A 15,359-nucleotide genomic window follows, 5' to 3' on the forward strand; every position below is an offset into this window, starting at 1 on the left:
CCTTTGCAGATCCTCATGAATTAGACCTCTCATTAAAATAACAAACCAACCAAATAAGAGCAAGAACCAAGCAAAGAAACCCACAAATGCTTCTCTGGTAGCCTCAGACAGAAAGGACTTCTACTTCTCTCCTGCTTCACATGTCTAAGTGCTTGCCTGGGCATTTGTTCCCAGTTGTGAGAGAATGAAAGTAACAACCTCACCCGCTTTTGCGATGTTCTGCCTAATTCGTATGTGTATGTGGCCTGTTCTTAGGACATATGGCATCAACCTCCAATATTTAATATTTCTGCATGCTCACATGTGTGAAAAAGCCAGTATAGTTGGTTCTCGGTGGTTTCTGCTAAGGGGATACCATCTGTTCTTGCTGCCATTCTCCACTTTACTTCATCTGTTCTCTTACTTTGACTCAGGTCTCGGATTCATGGCATTATGACTTGCTCTCACTGATGAAATGTGAGCTTCCGTGTTAATAGAAACACGTATGACCAATCTGTACTATCATTTGAAATCTATGTAGTTGTTTGTAGTCCTGAAATTCTCAATGAGGCCTACCTTTGAACTTAAGAATAAATTTTAAGCCCACATAAGTAAAACAAATTATGAAAACCTAACTAATTTCAGGGTCTAGCTTGGGGTTCTGAAGGGAACCAAGAATGAAGAACGGTCTCAATGAGGCAGAGTCCCACGGGAAGATTTATATGAAGATAGCTAGTGCTTATCTATTTTATTTTTACTAGTATAGCTTGATCTTTTTTTCTTGTTGGGCTAGTAAATATCCTCATCTTTCTCAGTTGGTTTAGCCAATGTGAGCATAGTAAGGTGCGTCTTAGCATCTCCTGAGCACCTTGTCTCACCTTGCTCAGTATCTTTCAGCAGACTCAGAATTTATTTCCTGATAAAAAAACCAAACAAAAAAAACCTAGAAGGAACTTTAAAGATGATCCATTTCAAACCTTTCCCTTATCAGTTGAGAAAGATACACCCAAAGAGGTTAAATGAGTGAAATTTGAGAGAGGAGAATGGACATTGCTTTGGATACAAATGTCTTTAAGGAGAAAGAAGGAAACCGAGAGGAGGCGTGGGAAGAGGAAGCTGACTCTCCAGGTTTCCAAAGACCTTGCTGCTGGTCCATGTGTCTTCATCCCCCTTTCTCTACATAACAGTGGCCAACATTTATATGCCCAAGTTGTTCAGAGTGCTTTCCCTGGAATAGTTTACTTAACCTTTGTCATTACTGCATTAGGCAGGTGTTTATATTATTCCCAGTTTATAGATGAGGAAACTGAGACTTGGTAATAAGGTTAGGAAATGTAGATAAAGCCCCACGCTTAATAAGGAGCCAGGTTTTGACCCCCAGCAACGTGAGTCCAGGATCTCCTGTAACCTTTTTTTTTTTTTTTAACCATCGTTCTGTGCTGCCTCTTGCCCTATGCCTACATATAGAATATAGGAATATAATATAATGTGTTACATATATACATGTAGAAATATATATTTTTAAAATTATTTATAGTTTGGATATCATTAGTTTATTATAAAAGAGAGAAAAGGAAATTATTTACATGATGAAAGGTTTCAGAACTTTAGTGGATGCCATTTTAACAGCGATTTGTTTCAGTCTGCATACTTTACAAGAATGTCACCTTCTCTAAATAAGAAATAATTCTTATCTAGAACCATTTTGGTGCCTCCATAATCTGGGAGAAGAACTTCATCTCCAACATCCATGCTAACTGGTTGAATCTCTCCACACTTTTCCTTTAGAGCCCTATCCAACAGCTATTACTGTTGCTTACTATCCTCTTCCTTGAGATTTTTCCGGAAGTATAATGCCTCTTTTGGCTACAGTTGTGGCTTTCAACTAACACTTGGTCGAAGAGGAGAAGATATAAATGTATATCTCTCCCTTGCTTTTTCTCAGATCCAGTTGAAGAAAGGGGTGTTTACAATGAATATAGCTTTAAATGGTAACTTTATTAAAAGAAGAGTAAGCAGTTAGATCCCCTAAAAGAGAATTCCAATTAAAATTCTGTACAGAATATTATAGAAAGCTTGACTTCTAAACCATCATTTCTAAACATTTCCTCCTGGTGCCTATTTGGAACAAAGGTCTCCTTTTCTTGTGACCTCTGGAATTGTAAGAGCTATGTCAGTGGTCAACACATCTATCATTTTGTCGTTGCTTTTGTTAAATAAGTACCACTACTCAATATTTAATATAAAAGAAATTAGAGTCATCAAGATGAAAATGATTTGACTAGGTTTTTTTTTGTCCTCAGCTCAGTAAAATACTCACCCAAAATGCTTCAGAAATGTCACCTAATTTTCTCAGTCCTAGCCCAAAGATAAGAGAATCAAAGATATAGAATCATCTAAATTTGTTGTAACATTCACCTTCCCTTGGGGGAACTGTTGATGAAAAGGTGATTATTGTTGTTGTCTATCTGATGTTTTTTCCTACCTAGAACATCTAATCCTTTATTTCGGTTACGGAGACCATGTAGAAATCAGACCCCCTAATTACTATAACACTGGAGTGAGAAATATGCATTTCATTTTTTAAAGGTGCTTTAAAGTCAGTAATGCAATTTGCTACTTGCATTTTAGAGAGAAGGATTTAATAAAAATATGATGTTCACATCAATAGTATCTCTTTAAGTCTCCCTGCTTATTTTGCATCTCTGTATGCACCTAATGGGCTGCAGCCTGATATTGCCTTTATATAGCACTTGAGGGAACACAAGATCATTACTCAGGGAGAGAACTAAAAGCTGTTTGGAGGTTCTTACTTCATGGTGGAATAAAATTAATTAATATTATCCCAATATGCCTCCTGTTACATCTGATGAATATGATCTTGAACTTGTACTTAAAGTTTGAGCAATTTTTGTGCAGGAGATTTTTTTTAGCCTTTGGAAGTGAGGTTACTTGTGTATTTTCTTAGTGAAGCATTTTTGATCTAGTGAGTAGGAACCTAGAGTAGAAATGAAAAGTTCTGGGTTCTAGACTCAATCCCTGTGTGAGTTTGTTGCCGTGAATCTCTGCCTCAGTTTCACTATCCCTAGGATATGGACATTTCTTACCCTATCATACTATATAATTAACTATATAGTATGATAGGGTAACATACTATATATAACTAAATAACTCTCTCGTGATGATTCTTAAAAAACCCCATTTTACTGATGAGGAAACTGAGATTTGCTCAGATTAGATAACTGGTCTGAAGTTCCAGGGTCAGTAAGAAGTGTCTGGGTCTTCTAATACTCTTTCCTCAATCTGGACTGACTTCTCCATAGATCACATTTTGAAGGTTTCTTGATTAAAATCAGTAAGGGCTTTGGGAACTTTCATTCAAGACCTCATTGGATTGAGAGGAGACGTATTTTGATGCTGTTAAACAGAACGAATCCAAGCCCAACCTATGATCACATTAGAATCCTGCCGAGGCGCAGTAATATCTAAGTCCTCATGAACTTTCCCAAAGAACTAGAGTTGGGCTTTCTAAATGGTCAGTGTTTTGGTGGTGACATTGGGATGAACATGAAGATGGAGGTGGCGATGTGGCAGGGAGCGAATATTTATGGCTCTGTTTTGGTCACGTGCCCAAACGCTTCTAACACTGAAACATTGGATTATGTGATACTGTGTGCTTAATCAAAGTGATTTCTGACCATTTACTCAAAATAACAATATAGGAAAAACTATTTTGCTTGATTGATTTACAGAATAGCTGAGAATGATTGAAGATCCCCGACAAAACTGAATTATTAGCTAAGAAGCATTGGCAAGTAGGTTTTCGAAGTATCTCAATACTGGCTCTCAACCGATGACTAAGATTTAAAAAGTTTTTTCTAATTTTTAAATAATTTCAGACTTACAAAAAACTTACACAAATAATACAAAGAATTCTGATAGACTCTTCACCTAGATTCTTCAAATAAACACAGCACAATGATCATAATCAGGAAATCAACACTGATGCTACGCTACAACCTATAGATTTTATTCAAAATTTGCCAGCCGTCTCATTTATGTCCTTTTTCTGGTCTAGGATTCAATCTAGGATCACGTTTTGTATTTAGTTGTCATGTCCTCTTAAAGTCTTTTAATCTGGAGTAGTTAGTTCCATAGTCTTTCTTTGTAGAACCTTGATAACTTTCGAAGAGTACTGGCTCGTCATTTCATAGAATGTCCTTTGTTTGTGTGCTGTTTCCTAATGATTAAAATCAAGTTATGCATTTTTTGGTAAGGATTCTACAGAAATGATGTTGTATCCTTCTCAATGCCTCATATCAAGGGGTACCTGATTGATTTATTTTATTACTGGCAACTCAGGCATTTGGCTTTCAGCTTAGATTCAGGCTAGTATGTTTATAGACCTTCAATGATAATACTTTAATTCATGTATACCTTTGTTTATTTGGCAACTAGGGATTGGGTAACAGCATTAGCGTGACTTGCAGCCCTGTGAAGGATAGGATGAAATTAAACATGGGGCCAGTGGATTTATTTGCAATCTAGTTGGGAAGAGTAGGTATTCCCAAGTAGTTAATAACGTGTAAGAGCATCATGTGATGCGATGTCTTTACGTGATTATTTTTGCTGTCGATCACAGTAGTCAGGGAGATTTTCTTAGAGGACGTTATCTAGATCAACAAAGAGTTCTAGATTGACGATTGCTATTTACTCCATAGGCAAGAATGTCTCTTGTCAGAGGGAATGGAGATAGAGCGAACAAAAGGCAAAGCTGGGAATCACAACCTGAATCCTGTAAAATGGCAAAAATTGCAATGTGAAAACATGCCTAAGTATTCTTCTGTAGCATTTTATTCATGCTGCTAGTGTAGTGCTTATTAGAATGTATTACGATTATGATTGTTTTTAGCCTTTCTCATTAAACAGATGGCATGTTCCTTGAGGGTGAAGATGAGGTCATTTGTGTCTCTTGGACAATGCCCGACAACAATGTGCCCTAATAGTTTGTTGAAATTAACTGAGAAGTGAGAAATGTTTCTGAGCTAATTAGTGGAAGGATTTAATGTCTCATTCCATAGATAGTGGATGCTCAATAAATATTGTTGACAGAAAGGTTAGAGAAGTCATATCTGGACACTGTATCTTTTGGTCAAGTTAGAGAGCGTGGTTGAGATCCAGGAGGCAGTGAATGAAGTAAGTAGTGGCGAAGAGTGGAGGACAGAGAATGAAGATGTGAGGACGGGGGCTAGGGGAGAGTTGAAGGTGTGCGGAGGGGTGCAACATCAGCCTTCTTGAAGGGGACCGAGAGCATCAGACCAAGAACATGGCAGAAATTTCCAGTGGCCTGCCATTGGCTCCGCCAGAGGAAATGAAAGAGAAAATGGATGTTAGGGAGGAGCACAAAGCTGGGAACCAACCAGCTGTTATCTGGGTGGCTTAAATGGGCAAGAGAAGAAGAGTGTGCGTGCGTGCGTGTGTGTGTGTGTGTGTGTGTGTGTGTGTGTGTGTGTGTGTGATGTGTGTTGGGGGGTCAGTGGTGGAAATTTAAGGAAATTGAAAGGGCATGGTTATTAGACAGGCTTATTAAAAGGGTGCCAGGTGACATCTGACCAGAGGGGTGAGAGGCACTGGGATGGGGACAGAAAGACTCCTGGCAGGGGGTAAAGGTCTGCTTGGATGCCCAGCAAGTGAACACTCGGCAGGCACTCCATGGAAAGCCTGGAGAAAGGCTGACTGGCTTTATCATGTGAGGGAGAGGGTTGGAGGCAGGTAAAACAGTGAAGAGATGAACACGAAGGAAGAGGAGGGGAGTCTGGGAAGGGAGACCAAAAAAGCAGATCCGAGAGGTGAGACAGTAGAATAGGATGGGATGGAAGGCGGAGAAACACAAACAGGTGTGAGGGGAGGGCGTGGTGATGGGTGGAAACCAGGTCCTTCTTAGCCTCCCCGTAGACAGACAGCCTCAGCTTTGGAAGTGGGTCTGATTCAGTCCTGTACACCTGAGCAGGGACTAATAATGCCTTGGATACTAGAAGGGGAGATAATGGGTGGGGAGGGGAGTTTCAGCTTGGAAGAGGCTGAGTTGCTCATTTGATTTTGCACTTTGTTCTCTTTTAGCTTGGCCATTTTCCAGTTGGGCTGCTCCTTCCTTTTCTTTCTCAGCTCTTGCCACTCGGCTCTGTGTGAGCTGGGAACTGTTAGGGGCACCCATCTCTGCCCTCAGGAAATGCTTCTGGGGTGAAATGTGATAGCACTTGGTTTTATTGCTTACTCCTTTGTGCCGACTCCTCCAGTCCAAAGACTAAAATAACTTAGCAGATTTTATTTCAGCTAGAAGCAAAATCCATGCCTGGTTGGTAGCCATCCAGACTAAAAGACCCACCTGGTTTGAACTGCCACCAGGGTCTAGGGCTAATATTTGGAATTACTGGGCTAGTTGAGGACTGGAATGGATCTCTTGGCTTGGTTCTCTCTCCAAGCAATTCTGACACTGCAGAATCACTTGGGGCAGTGTTGGAAGTGATGATGTGTGCATGAAGCAGTGTCTTTTTGACCTCAGAGCAAATGGGACATTGGTTGGGGTTTTCTGTGATTGCAACTAGTCCTATACCTTAGAACTGCTCATTTCCACTTAGGTGACAGGAAGACAGATTGCATCATAAAAGTCCTTCTTGGGTATTGTAATAGTGAAAAGATTCAGTTTGATTTCGAAGTGTAGGAGAAAAAAGAAAATTTTGCTAACATCCCGTTTTGCCTACTATGCCACCTAGGAATTGAAAATCCAGCTGTGCGCTCTCTGTTTCTTTGTCATTCAGTTGCCCAGAAGCAATTGACCTGCCCTTTTCCTAGCTGATTTCATGCTGCTGATGCTCAAGGCCCAGGTGACACTAGTTGCACATAGCCATAGGCTCATTAGCATGGCAATTAGTTCGTTGTTTTCTTTCTTTTGTTTTATTTTTAATTCATTTCATTTCCACCACCCCCTTAATTTTAATCTTTTCTTTTTAGGTAGTTGTCCTGGGCTGTTGTTTTTTGTTTTATCTTTCGTTGCCTTTCCCTCTGCAGTCAATTCTATGACCCGGGGACTCCAGCATCCTTCAAGCAAGCCATTTCCGAAGAAGGTGAAAAGAAGCAATGATGACTTGCACCTCCTCTTCCTTCTTCACCTCCTTCTCTTCCTCTTCCCTTGCCTGGCCCCTTCCTACGCGTGTGTTTCAGTCAACACAGGAGCCTGGATTGTGGGCAAACCTCCAGCGCAACTCACCTCAGCCCAGAGAAGCCTCGGGAATGGTTTAAGTTTGTGCAATAAGAAGATTTTTTTTTTTTTTTTTAAATTCTTCATTACATTTTCTTTAAACATGAGAAAGTACCCAGGTTAGACTGGAATTGCCTGGAATTGTTCTACAATAGAAATAACTGAAAACAAACTGATGGAAAAAAAAAAAGAGTTAACTATTTTATTTATTTCAATATTTAAAAGGAAAAAGTGCTGATATGGCACAGTATTTTTGTTTAAAGTACCTTCCACTTCAAAAGTTAAAAGCAATTTTGTGAAGACATGAAGTCAAGAGTACTTAATGTAAAATAAAGACTGCATATAACTCTAGGGAAAAATACCCCACATTTTGAATAAGAAAATAAAGATCAACTCTGCTCTCAGGCTTTTTAAAAAGCCATTCGTGTATGTGCGTTAGGTATTTTTATTTCTGCGAGTTGGATGTGGTAAGTGAGGAGTGATCAGTTTTTTTTTCCTTCTTCAAAAGTCTGTTGAAGTGTTGGTGATGTTCGATGATTGTGTTAAGACTTGACTGACATAAATTAGCCACAAAGGCTATCAGCAGTCTTTCCAAGCCTTCCACTCCCCTGCCTCCTGCCCCCCAAAATACCTCTCTCCCCTCACCCAGGCAAGCCCTGTTTGTCTGAATGCCAGGCAGGCTGCCTCCTGGTTATCATGTTTGACAAGGCCTAGTTCTGAAAGGAATTCCATCTAGTGATTAAATATATCTCTGCGAGTTCAACAGATTCAAATACAGCTTTGTTTAAAATAATGAAGTAAAGCAAGAGAAAAAAAAGACAACAAAAAGCATCAGCTGAGATGATACTAATTTGGTCACCAAACAGCTCCTAGAGGAGACTTGCAAAGGGAGCCTTCAGTGGAGCTGGCTGGGGCCTGAGATTCTGGAGTGTCCCCAAGGGCACGGAAGGCCAGCCCGAATGATGGAAACTTCAGATTTAGTTGCTGGTGGGGTAAAAGAGAAAGGCAAGTGTTCTGCCATGTCCTTTTATGGCCATGCTGGTAGAAGTGAATGTTGTGGCCTACGAGATATAATTCAGCATTGTGTCTCTGGCCTAGTGAAGGAGCTGGGTTGATTGGCTTGGGCACTGGGTTTTACTCCAGGTCTTTAACATGCCCATGTGCTTGGGTTTCCTTCACTTGTAAGCAGAGTCATATTCAGTCTCATGCTGGATATTCTTGTCAGCAGAACTTCTTTGAGTGGCAGTGTTACTGAAATGGTTCTGAGCCTGAGAATCTCTCTTTTGCCTGTAAAGGAGAGATTGATTGGACACCAACGTCCTGCCAGCCCTTTTAGGTCTCATTCAAGGCCAGTCCCTGGGGAATCACTAAGAATGTCTTTATATCATTTTGTAGCCCTTTATTGTGACATTTTCTGATAGAAAATGTCCCTTGTCAAAATGCTAATAATTATAATAATAATTCGCTCTCCAACCAACTCCCACAAGTTTTAACATCTATAGAATTGTGATAAAGCTTTGCATAATGTAGGGTTTGTATCAAGTTTGTGTAAGTTTTTGTTAAATAAAAGTCTGTTTCTAATGCTTCTATAGCATCTCTGTAAATTTTGCTTTACCAACCTCTGAGTTCAACTTGCATGTAGTCCTAGAGAAGGGACACCTGAAAGGGTTCTGCCCACTCGCTCGCCTGGGATTTGTTGAACTCTTGTGTTCTATTTAGAAGCATAATCTAGAACAGTGGTTGGCACTGGCTTGGCTGATAGGTGGTGGCATGGAAAATGAACAGTGCCCAGGGTTGGTGCCAGCATCTGCTCTCTGAGTTCAGAGATGCTGTCACCTGCCCACCATCACCATGGCCATCATTATTACCCTCTCCATGGTCCAAACAGATGTATGTACAGACCTAATATACCTGTTTGATGTTGCTGTCACACACCAGTGCCAGGAGTAGTTTTGCACAAAAATGCAAGGGTTGGTGCGTGCTTGGAAACCGCTGGAGGTTAACGTTTCCATTGCCTCAAAGATGCTCTTGCTGTCGCTTCTTTAAGCAGCCAGTTGGTGCGGCTGTCAGCCAGGCCCCTATGGTAGGCTGTTCCCTGTGTGTGGAGGTGGGCATTCTTCTCTGATGACTCCTCTAGGTCAGATAAAACTAGACCAGCCGTTCAGGCGAGGTCTCGCCCTTAGGACATCGCCAGCCCATGTTGGGGCCAGGTGGAAAGGGAAGGCGTCCTTGTGATGCTGCTGCTGTTGTGCTCTGTCTTCTTTTGTGACATTCATTATGGACTTAGTAAGTCTCCCTAGAAGTTTTCTTTAATATACTCTCGTTAGGCCTTTTTTTAAAATTGTGGTAAAATACACATTACAGAAAATTGATCATTTTAATCATTTTTAAATGTACAGTTCAGAGGCACTAAGTACATTTGCAATGGTGTGCAAACATCCATCTCCAGAACTTTTTCATATTCTCCAGTTTAAACTCTGTATCCATTCCTCCAGAACTTTTGTTATTTCAATTTGTCTTTAAAGTATTTTATGTCTTATATGCGTCTTACTTCAGAAGATACTTGTAAAAGAGGCAGACCAAATTTTATGCAAAGCCTACTCACTTGGTGCAGGATGTTTTCTTGTTTTGTTTTGTTTGGTTGGGTTGGGGAGGAGGTTATTCTGAATAAGCAGTTTATTTTTCTTATGATTTATGAAGAGGTCTGCAAAGTTTTCCCCTAAAGGCCTAAATAGTAAATACAAAGGCTTCATAATACAGACATCTGTTGCAACTGCTCAGCTCTGAGGTTGTAGCATGGAAGTAGCCATAGACAGTATATAAATTAATGGGCATGCCTGTGCTCCAATAAAACTTTATTTACAAAATAGGCAGTTGGCCAGATTTGGCCTGGGGGCCATAATTTTGCTAATTTCTGATTTAGAAATAAAGAGTATTATACTGTTAAATTGGGAATAGTATTTAAGACATTTTTAAAGTCTTAGGACTAAGGGAAGAGAAGAATTTCACATCACCAGGTGAAGGTCTAGAGGTGCATTTCATGATGAGTAATATAAGTTGTATCGAAGCCTATATTCAAAAACATTTCAGAGCCAAAAAATTCCACCACAAAATTTTAGAAAGCTGTCTCTTTGGTTTTCTAGTTTGGGTGCTGAGTCAAAACTACAATAGTATAATGCTTACCAAAAGGATCTATAAATAACCCAGCCAGTCTATGTGCTAGCCATATGCAATAGTAACTCTGAGGACATGCTGACTAATACTGTTCATCTCTAGCAGCTTACGTATGAAATGAGGCCAACTTTAAAATGGTTGAGTTCATGCAAATGAATCCTATGGGCTAAGTGAATGTAGACAATAGAATTTTATTAGTATGAAATAAATGCTAAAGGACGTTTAGTGGAGCCCAACTTGGGAGGTGTGGACTTGTGGCAGTTAAAGAAATGCGCTCTTTCCGATGACTGCTGATTCTTCAATGGCTGTGGCTCCCTGAAATTTTAATTATGGGGTGTCGATAATGTTGCTGAGATATATTTCTTCCTAAGAACTAGGATGCTTGTGAGCATATTCAGAATCAGGATTTCCCCTAACTCCTTACCTCATACCGATAAGAAATAATTTTCCTCCATGGATGATGAAGAAGATTCCTGATACCAGACATACTACTGAATTGAAACCTTCTTACAAATTGGAAGGGTGGCCTATGAACTAGTCATGCTAGATGGCAGCAGCTGTGCCAAATTTATCAAAGATATCCTCTTTAGCCATTCTAGATGATGCTCAATTGTTTGGAGAGGTTTAGTAACTTTTCAGATCTCAGGGTACCCTTGATTGCTAAGTTCACTGAGTTACCTCTAAGTTTTCTTAAAAGAGGCAGGGGTTGGAATTAGCATACTACTCTGCTCCATTTGCTCCAAGAACCTGAGGTGCCCAGATGTCAGTTTTTGGGCATAGATTAGAAGGAGAAAGGTACTTCAGACCAAAATTTAGAAAATCTTGTTTTGTAATTTACATAAATCTGGTGCGAGTAGCACAGTCCCTTGGTCACCTGACCTTTCTTTTGCACCAGAATAGAAAATACTTTGTTGAGAGGTGATAACAGTTGTCATCAATGGCTTAGCACTGATCTGATAGATACAATGATGTTGACTGTGCTCTTAGTGACCACCTGGCAAGACATAATCATAGCCAACATGGGTCTGGAAGTCCTAGTGGAACACTAGCTGAAGGAGTACTGTATTACATATTTTTAAGTAAGCATGATAGCAAGCTGTGTTATATTGGGAATAATGTGCAAGTGCTGGGAAGTACTTCTTCACTCATATTAAATATTTGATATGACTGTGTTCAAATAGCTGAGAATTATTAACATGTTTAAAGGATGAACAGTAATCTCTTTAAGAAAAGGTTAAAGGATTTGGAGTGTTTAACTTAGGGAAGAGAATTAGAGGTCATGTAATAACCATCATTATGTATATCATTGAGAAGAAGACACTGACCAGTTGCTTTCGGTCTTGAGTGGACAAGAGAAACACCTTCAGGCTTAGAACAAACTGAAGAACAGATCTTTGGATACCAAGAATTTTTGACTTGAACCTGATATGGAACTCACTGATAGGCAAGCATTTCTCCTGCATGGAGTTGGGGGCGTGGGCTAGATGACCTCTTAAGGTCCCGTCTAGCTCTGCAGTACTTTGAATTGCAGCTGGTAACCTGAGTTAGTGCCTAACTCAGTCACTATGGGATTGATTGGGAGGCATTGGGGCAAATAGTCTCATGAATGCATGTCGTGATCATTAACTAAAACTACATTGTCTACTTGTATTTGTTCATACCGAAGCAAAGTCTCAAGCCTGTATGGGGACTTGCATTGTTTTGATAGTGTGAGACACACACCAGCTTTCAGAAAGTGAATGCAGTGGCAAGAGACATTTTCCTTAAGAGAAACACCAAATTGTGTGTGTGTGTGTGTGTGTGAGAGAGAGAGAGAGAGAGAGAAACAGCAAGAAGCAACTGAAAAGGGCAGTAAGACCAAAAGGTGAAAATGGTTCTGCTGAAAACTCCACCCGAGTTCCTTTCCAATTCTCATCTCATTGGATTCTACCGCATCTAACATCATCTTTGGTGCCTGGATTTTGTTCTTGTCCGTAGGACCTAGATATGATTCTCAGCTTGATTTTGGTTGAATGGCCTCGCTCATATTCATGGTTGTCTACTCCCTTCTCTCCAACTTAGTAGGAGAAGAAAAGTCTTCTTAGAAGACAAAGTTAATTGTGTGTGTGTGTGTGTGTGTGTGTGTGTGTGTATTATATTTGGCAAAAATTCTGCTTGGGAAAAGCAGTGATCAGGATTCCGTCTAAATAACTTAGAAAAGAATTCTGATAGAATAATTCTGCTCTGTGTTTGATATAAAGAAGTAGCAAGGATTGTACTATATTTAGTGCGTGAAGTCAGCTTTCTGTGAACCAGAGATATAGAGGTTGGGAATGGAGATAACTTGTGTAAGAAGGGGTGGAGGCATGTGATGAATTGCTAGCATGGACACTTACGCTGAAACTTCTACTTGGCTGAGCTGTGGGTTCAGAGAGACTGGCAGTTTATAATCTGGAAAACTTCTTTAGTTAAAATAGATTGTTTTTGTTGTTGTTGTTGTTGTTGTTGTTGTTTTTGCTGTAGACATCAACCTTTCGTCCGTAATTGGAAAACAGATCCATACGTTTTGACTACATACTGTTACTTTGTATAATGACCTTCTGATTATTAGTTTGCTTTATGCTACTGAACAATTAATCAAAAATTCATTGACTGTCCTCTATGCTGTAATACTGTGCTAGGTTTTACAGGACATAAAAGAGAAGCAAAGGAGAATTGAAACAACTTCTGAACATACTTTCTATGGACTATTCATATTTCTTATACATGCTAGCTTATTAAAGCTAAAGATCGGCCCTTTCAGGTTAAGATTATTCCCATTTCACAGAAATGGAAATTGAGGCTCAGGGAGAATGAGTTGACAAAGCTAATAGTGGCAGCTAGTAAAGCCTGATTTTTTTCCCAAGAGGTGTTCTAGTTCTAAACTCTCTACTACTTAAAACATCTTTTTGTTGTTGTACTTGAGGGGGAGAGACAGGTGGTTAGCATATTATTCAAGACAAGATCATTTATAATTAAATGCCAAGTTGGTGCAAAATGTGAGTGCCAGAGCACTCAGCAAGGGGAGCTACTGTGCAGGTGGGGAAGTTGTCAGGGAAAGATCAGTAGAATTGGGTGGGCAAAGAGAAGGCAGACCGCTGAAGGCAGCAATGGGAAATTCCTGTGCAAAAACTCAGGGGCAGGTCTGGAGCTAGAGCAGAGATGAGGCTGAATGGGTGTGGGGGTAAGTCATGGGGATCCTGGGCTGTGGGGAGAAGTCATAGGAATATAAATACCACCCACATTGTGGGGCCTGATCCACAACAAAGGAAATAGGAAAGGCAAGAAGTCTGGGCGTCATAAGCTCTTGAGCAGGACAAATGTGATGTTTATGCGAGGACAGCTGACCTAGGCATGTCAAGAAATTTGGGTTCATATACTCTTCCCCCACCAGGCTGCCTCTGACCCTGTCATGGTCATCATGCTTGGTATAAGCTGTTCATCTTGCATAATGTCAAACCTGGCGGTTAATGATGCCATGGGCATTTTCCACCAAGTGTTATTCTGAAAGCAGAAAAACGACTATTATACTACCTACTGGTTTGCGTTTGGGGAGGAGAGGAGAATATCCTGAGAGGTGGGTTGGCCCCAGAGAGCTTTGTACCTGAGAGGCCAGTTCAAATTTGGGATCAAAATTCATGATCGTTCTCCTAGCCAAGTTAGAGAAAGGGCTTATTTGAAAAAGTACCTTTTAGACTGAAAGGTGGCTGAATATGGTTGAGGAAAAGCGAGGAAGCCAAGCTCAGACTCTGGCCATTGGCCATGGGTGCAGAAGCTCTTTTTGGTACAATTGGATACACTTAGCTGACTTACACTTTGATGGGTTCAAGTAGTCCCGAGATGGCACACTCCATCCAAGTCTTCTTGCATCTCTGTCTCCGATGCTCATCAATCCCCACTCCATCTTGTCAATGGGCTCCTCACTGGCCCCTAAGGCTGCAAGAGGTATAACCATGTATGAGGCATATGGACTGTGAGTCCAGAGATTATGGGCCATCTTTTCCACAATGGCCAAGAACTGTTGATGCTCCCTGATGTGCTAAATAATAGCCACCGCACTCTCAAGGTAATCTTCCTAGTTGCCTTGTTAGGCTACTGTCCCACTTAGCAGATGACTAGGCCAACACACAGAAGGGTTAAGTGACTTGGCCAAAGCTACACAGAAGTGGTAGGGCCCAGACTAGACTCCAGCTCTTTCTGATATTTACATTAGTATATTTGCCAGTGTTTGCTATTTACCTATAATGTTCAATGACAATTGTCTTGGATCAGGCATGGCTAAAAGTGGCAGAGCCCTGGACTCAAAAGGTTATCTGACAGCATAGAATTGAAACCCACAATAGAAATAATACCCACCTTCCCTCTGAGAAAAGGAAAAACAATTGGATGCCAGCCTCTGGATCCACCCCTCTTCCTCTCCACCCCCCAACATTTATGTAGCACCTGGGACTCATACAGCACTATCTGACCAAATGCTGTCAAAAATCCCTTTCCTTCATCTGCCTTCACACTGTAGCGCTGACATAGACCTGGTAGGCCAGCGTTCCAGGCCCGAGTGTTAACTCTGCTTTCAGTGCAATGTCCTTTGACTGTTCGATGCATCCACCTGTATCACCTACAAACTGGCTTAAAATTTTACTGCATGCCCCACAGAAGACACCCCAGGCCTTCCTCCAGTGGTGCATTAGGTCTGTCACAGGCAGGCCCCCAGTCGATTTTGCCTTGTAGAGGCTGAGAAGGTTGGCTTTAGAAGAAGTCTCTGCTTGGTGATTGGTGCTGGGAGTAAGATCTGAGACAGCAACTTGCCCTCTCTGCTCCCTCTCCGTTAATTTCAGGAAACTCTCTGCAGTGCTAATCACACCTCACTTCTGTTACTTAAAAAGGGAAATATTTGCCTGAAACCAGGCAAATGCACATATCTATTTGATTT

At 40.7% G+C, this 15,359-nt stretch overlaps 1 pseudogene; it reads right to left on the reverse strand.

The window, feature by feature from the left end:
- Positions 1-1,617: 1,617 nt before the first annotated feature.
- On the reverse strand, positions 1,618-14,069 carry LOC111746113 (annotated as a pseudogene).
- Positions 14,070-15,359: the final 1,290 nt, after the last annotated feature.

The sequence above is a fragment of the Pteropus vampyrus genome, unplaced genomic scaffold, assembly GCF_000151845.1.
Source record: "Pteropus vampyrus isolate Shadow unplaced genomic scaffold, Pvam_2.0 Scaffold177, whole genome shotgun sequence".
NCBI lineage: Eukaryota > Metazoa > Chordata > Mammalia > Chiroptera > Pteropodidae > Pteropus > Pteropus vampyrus.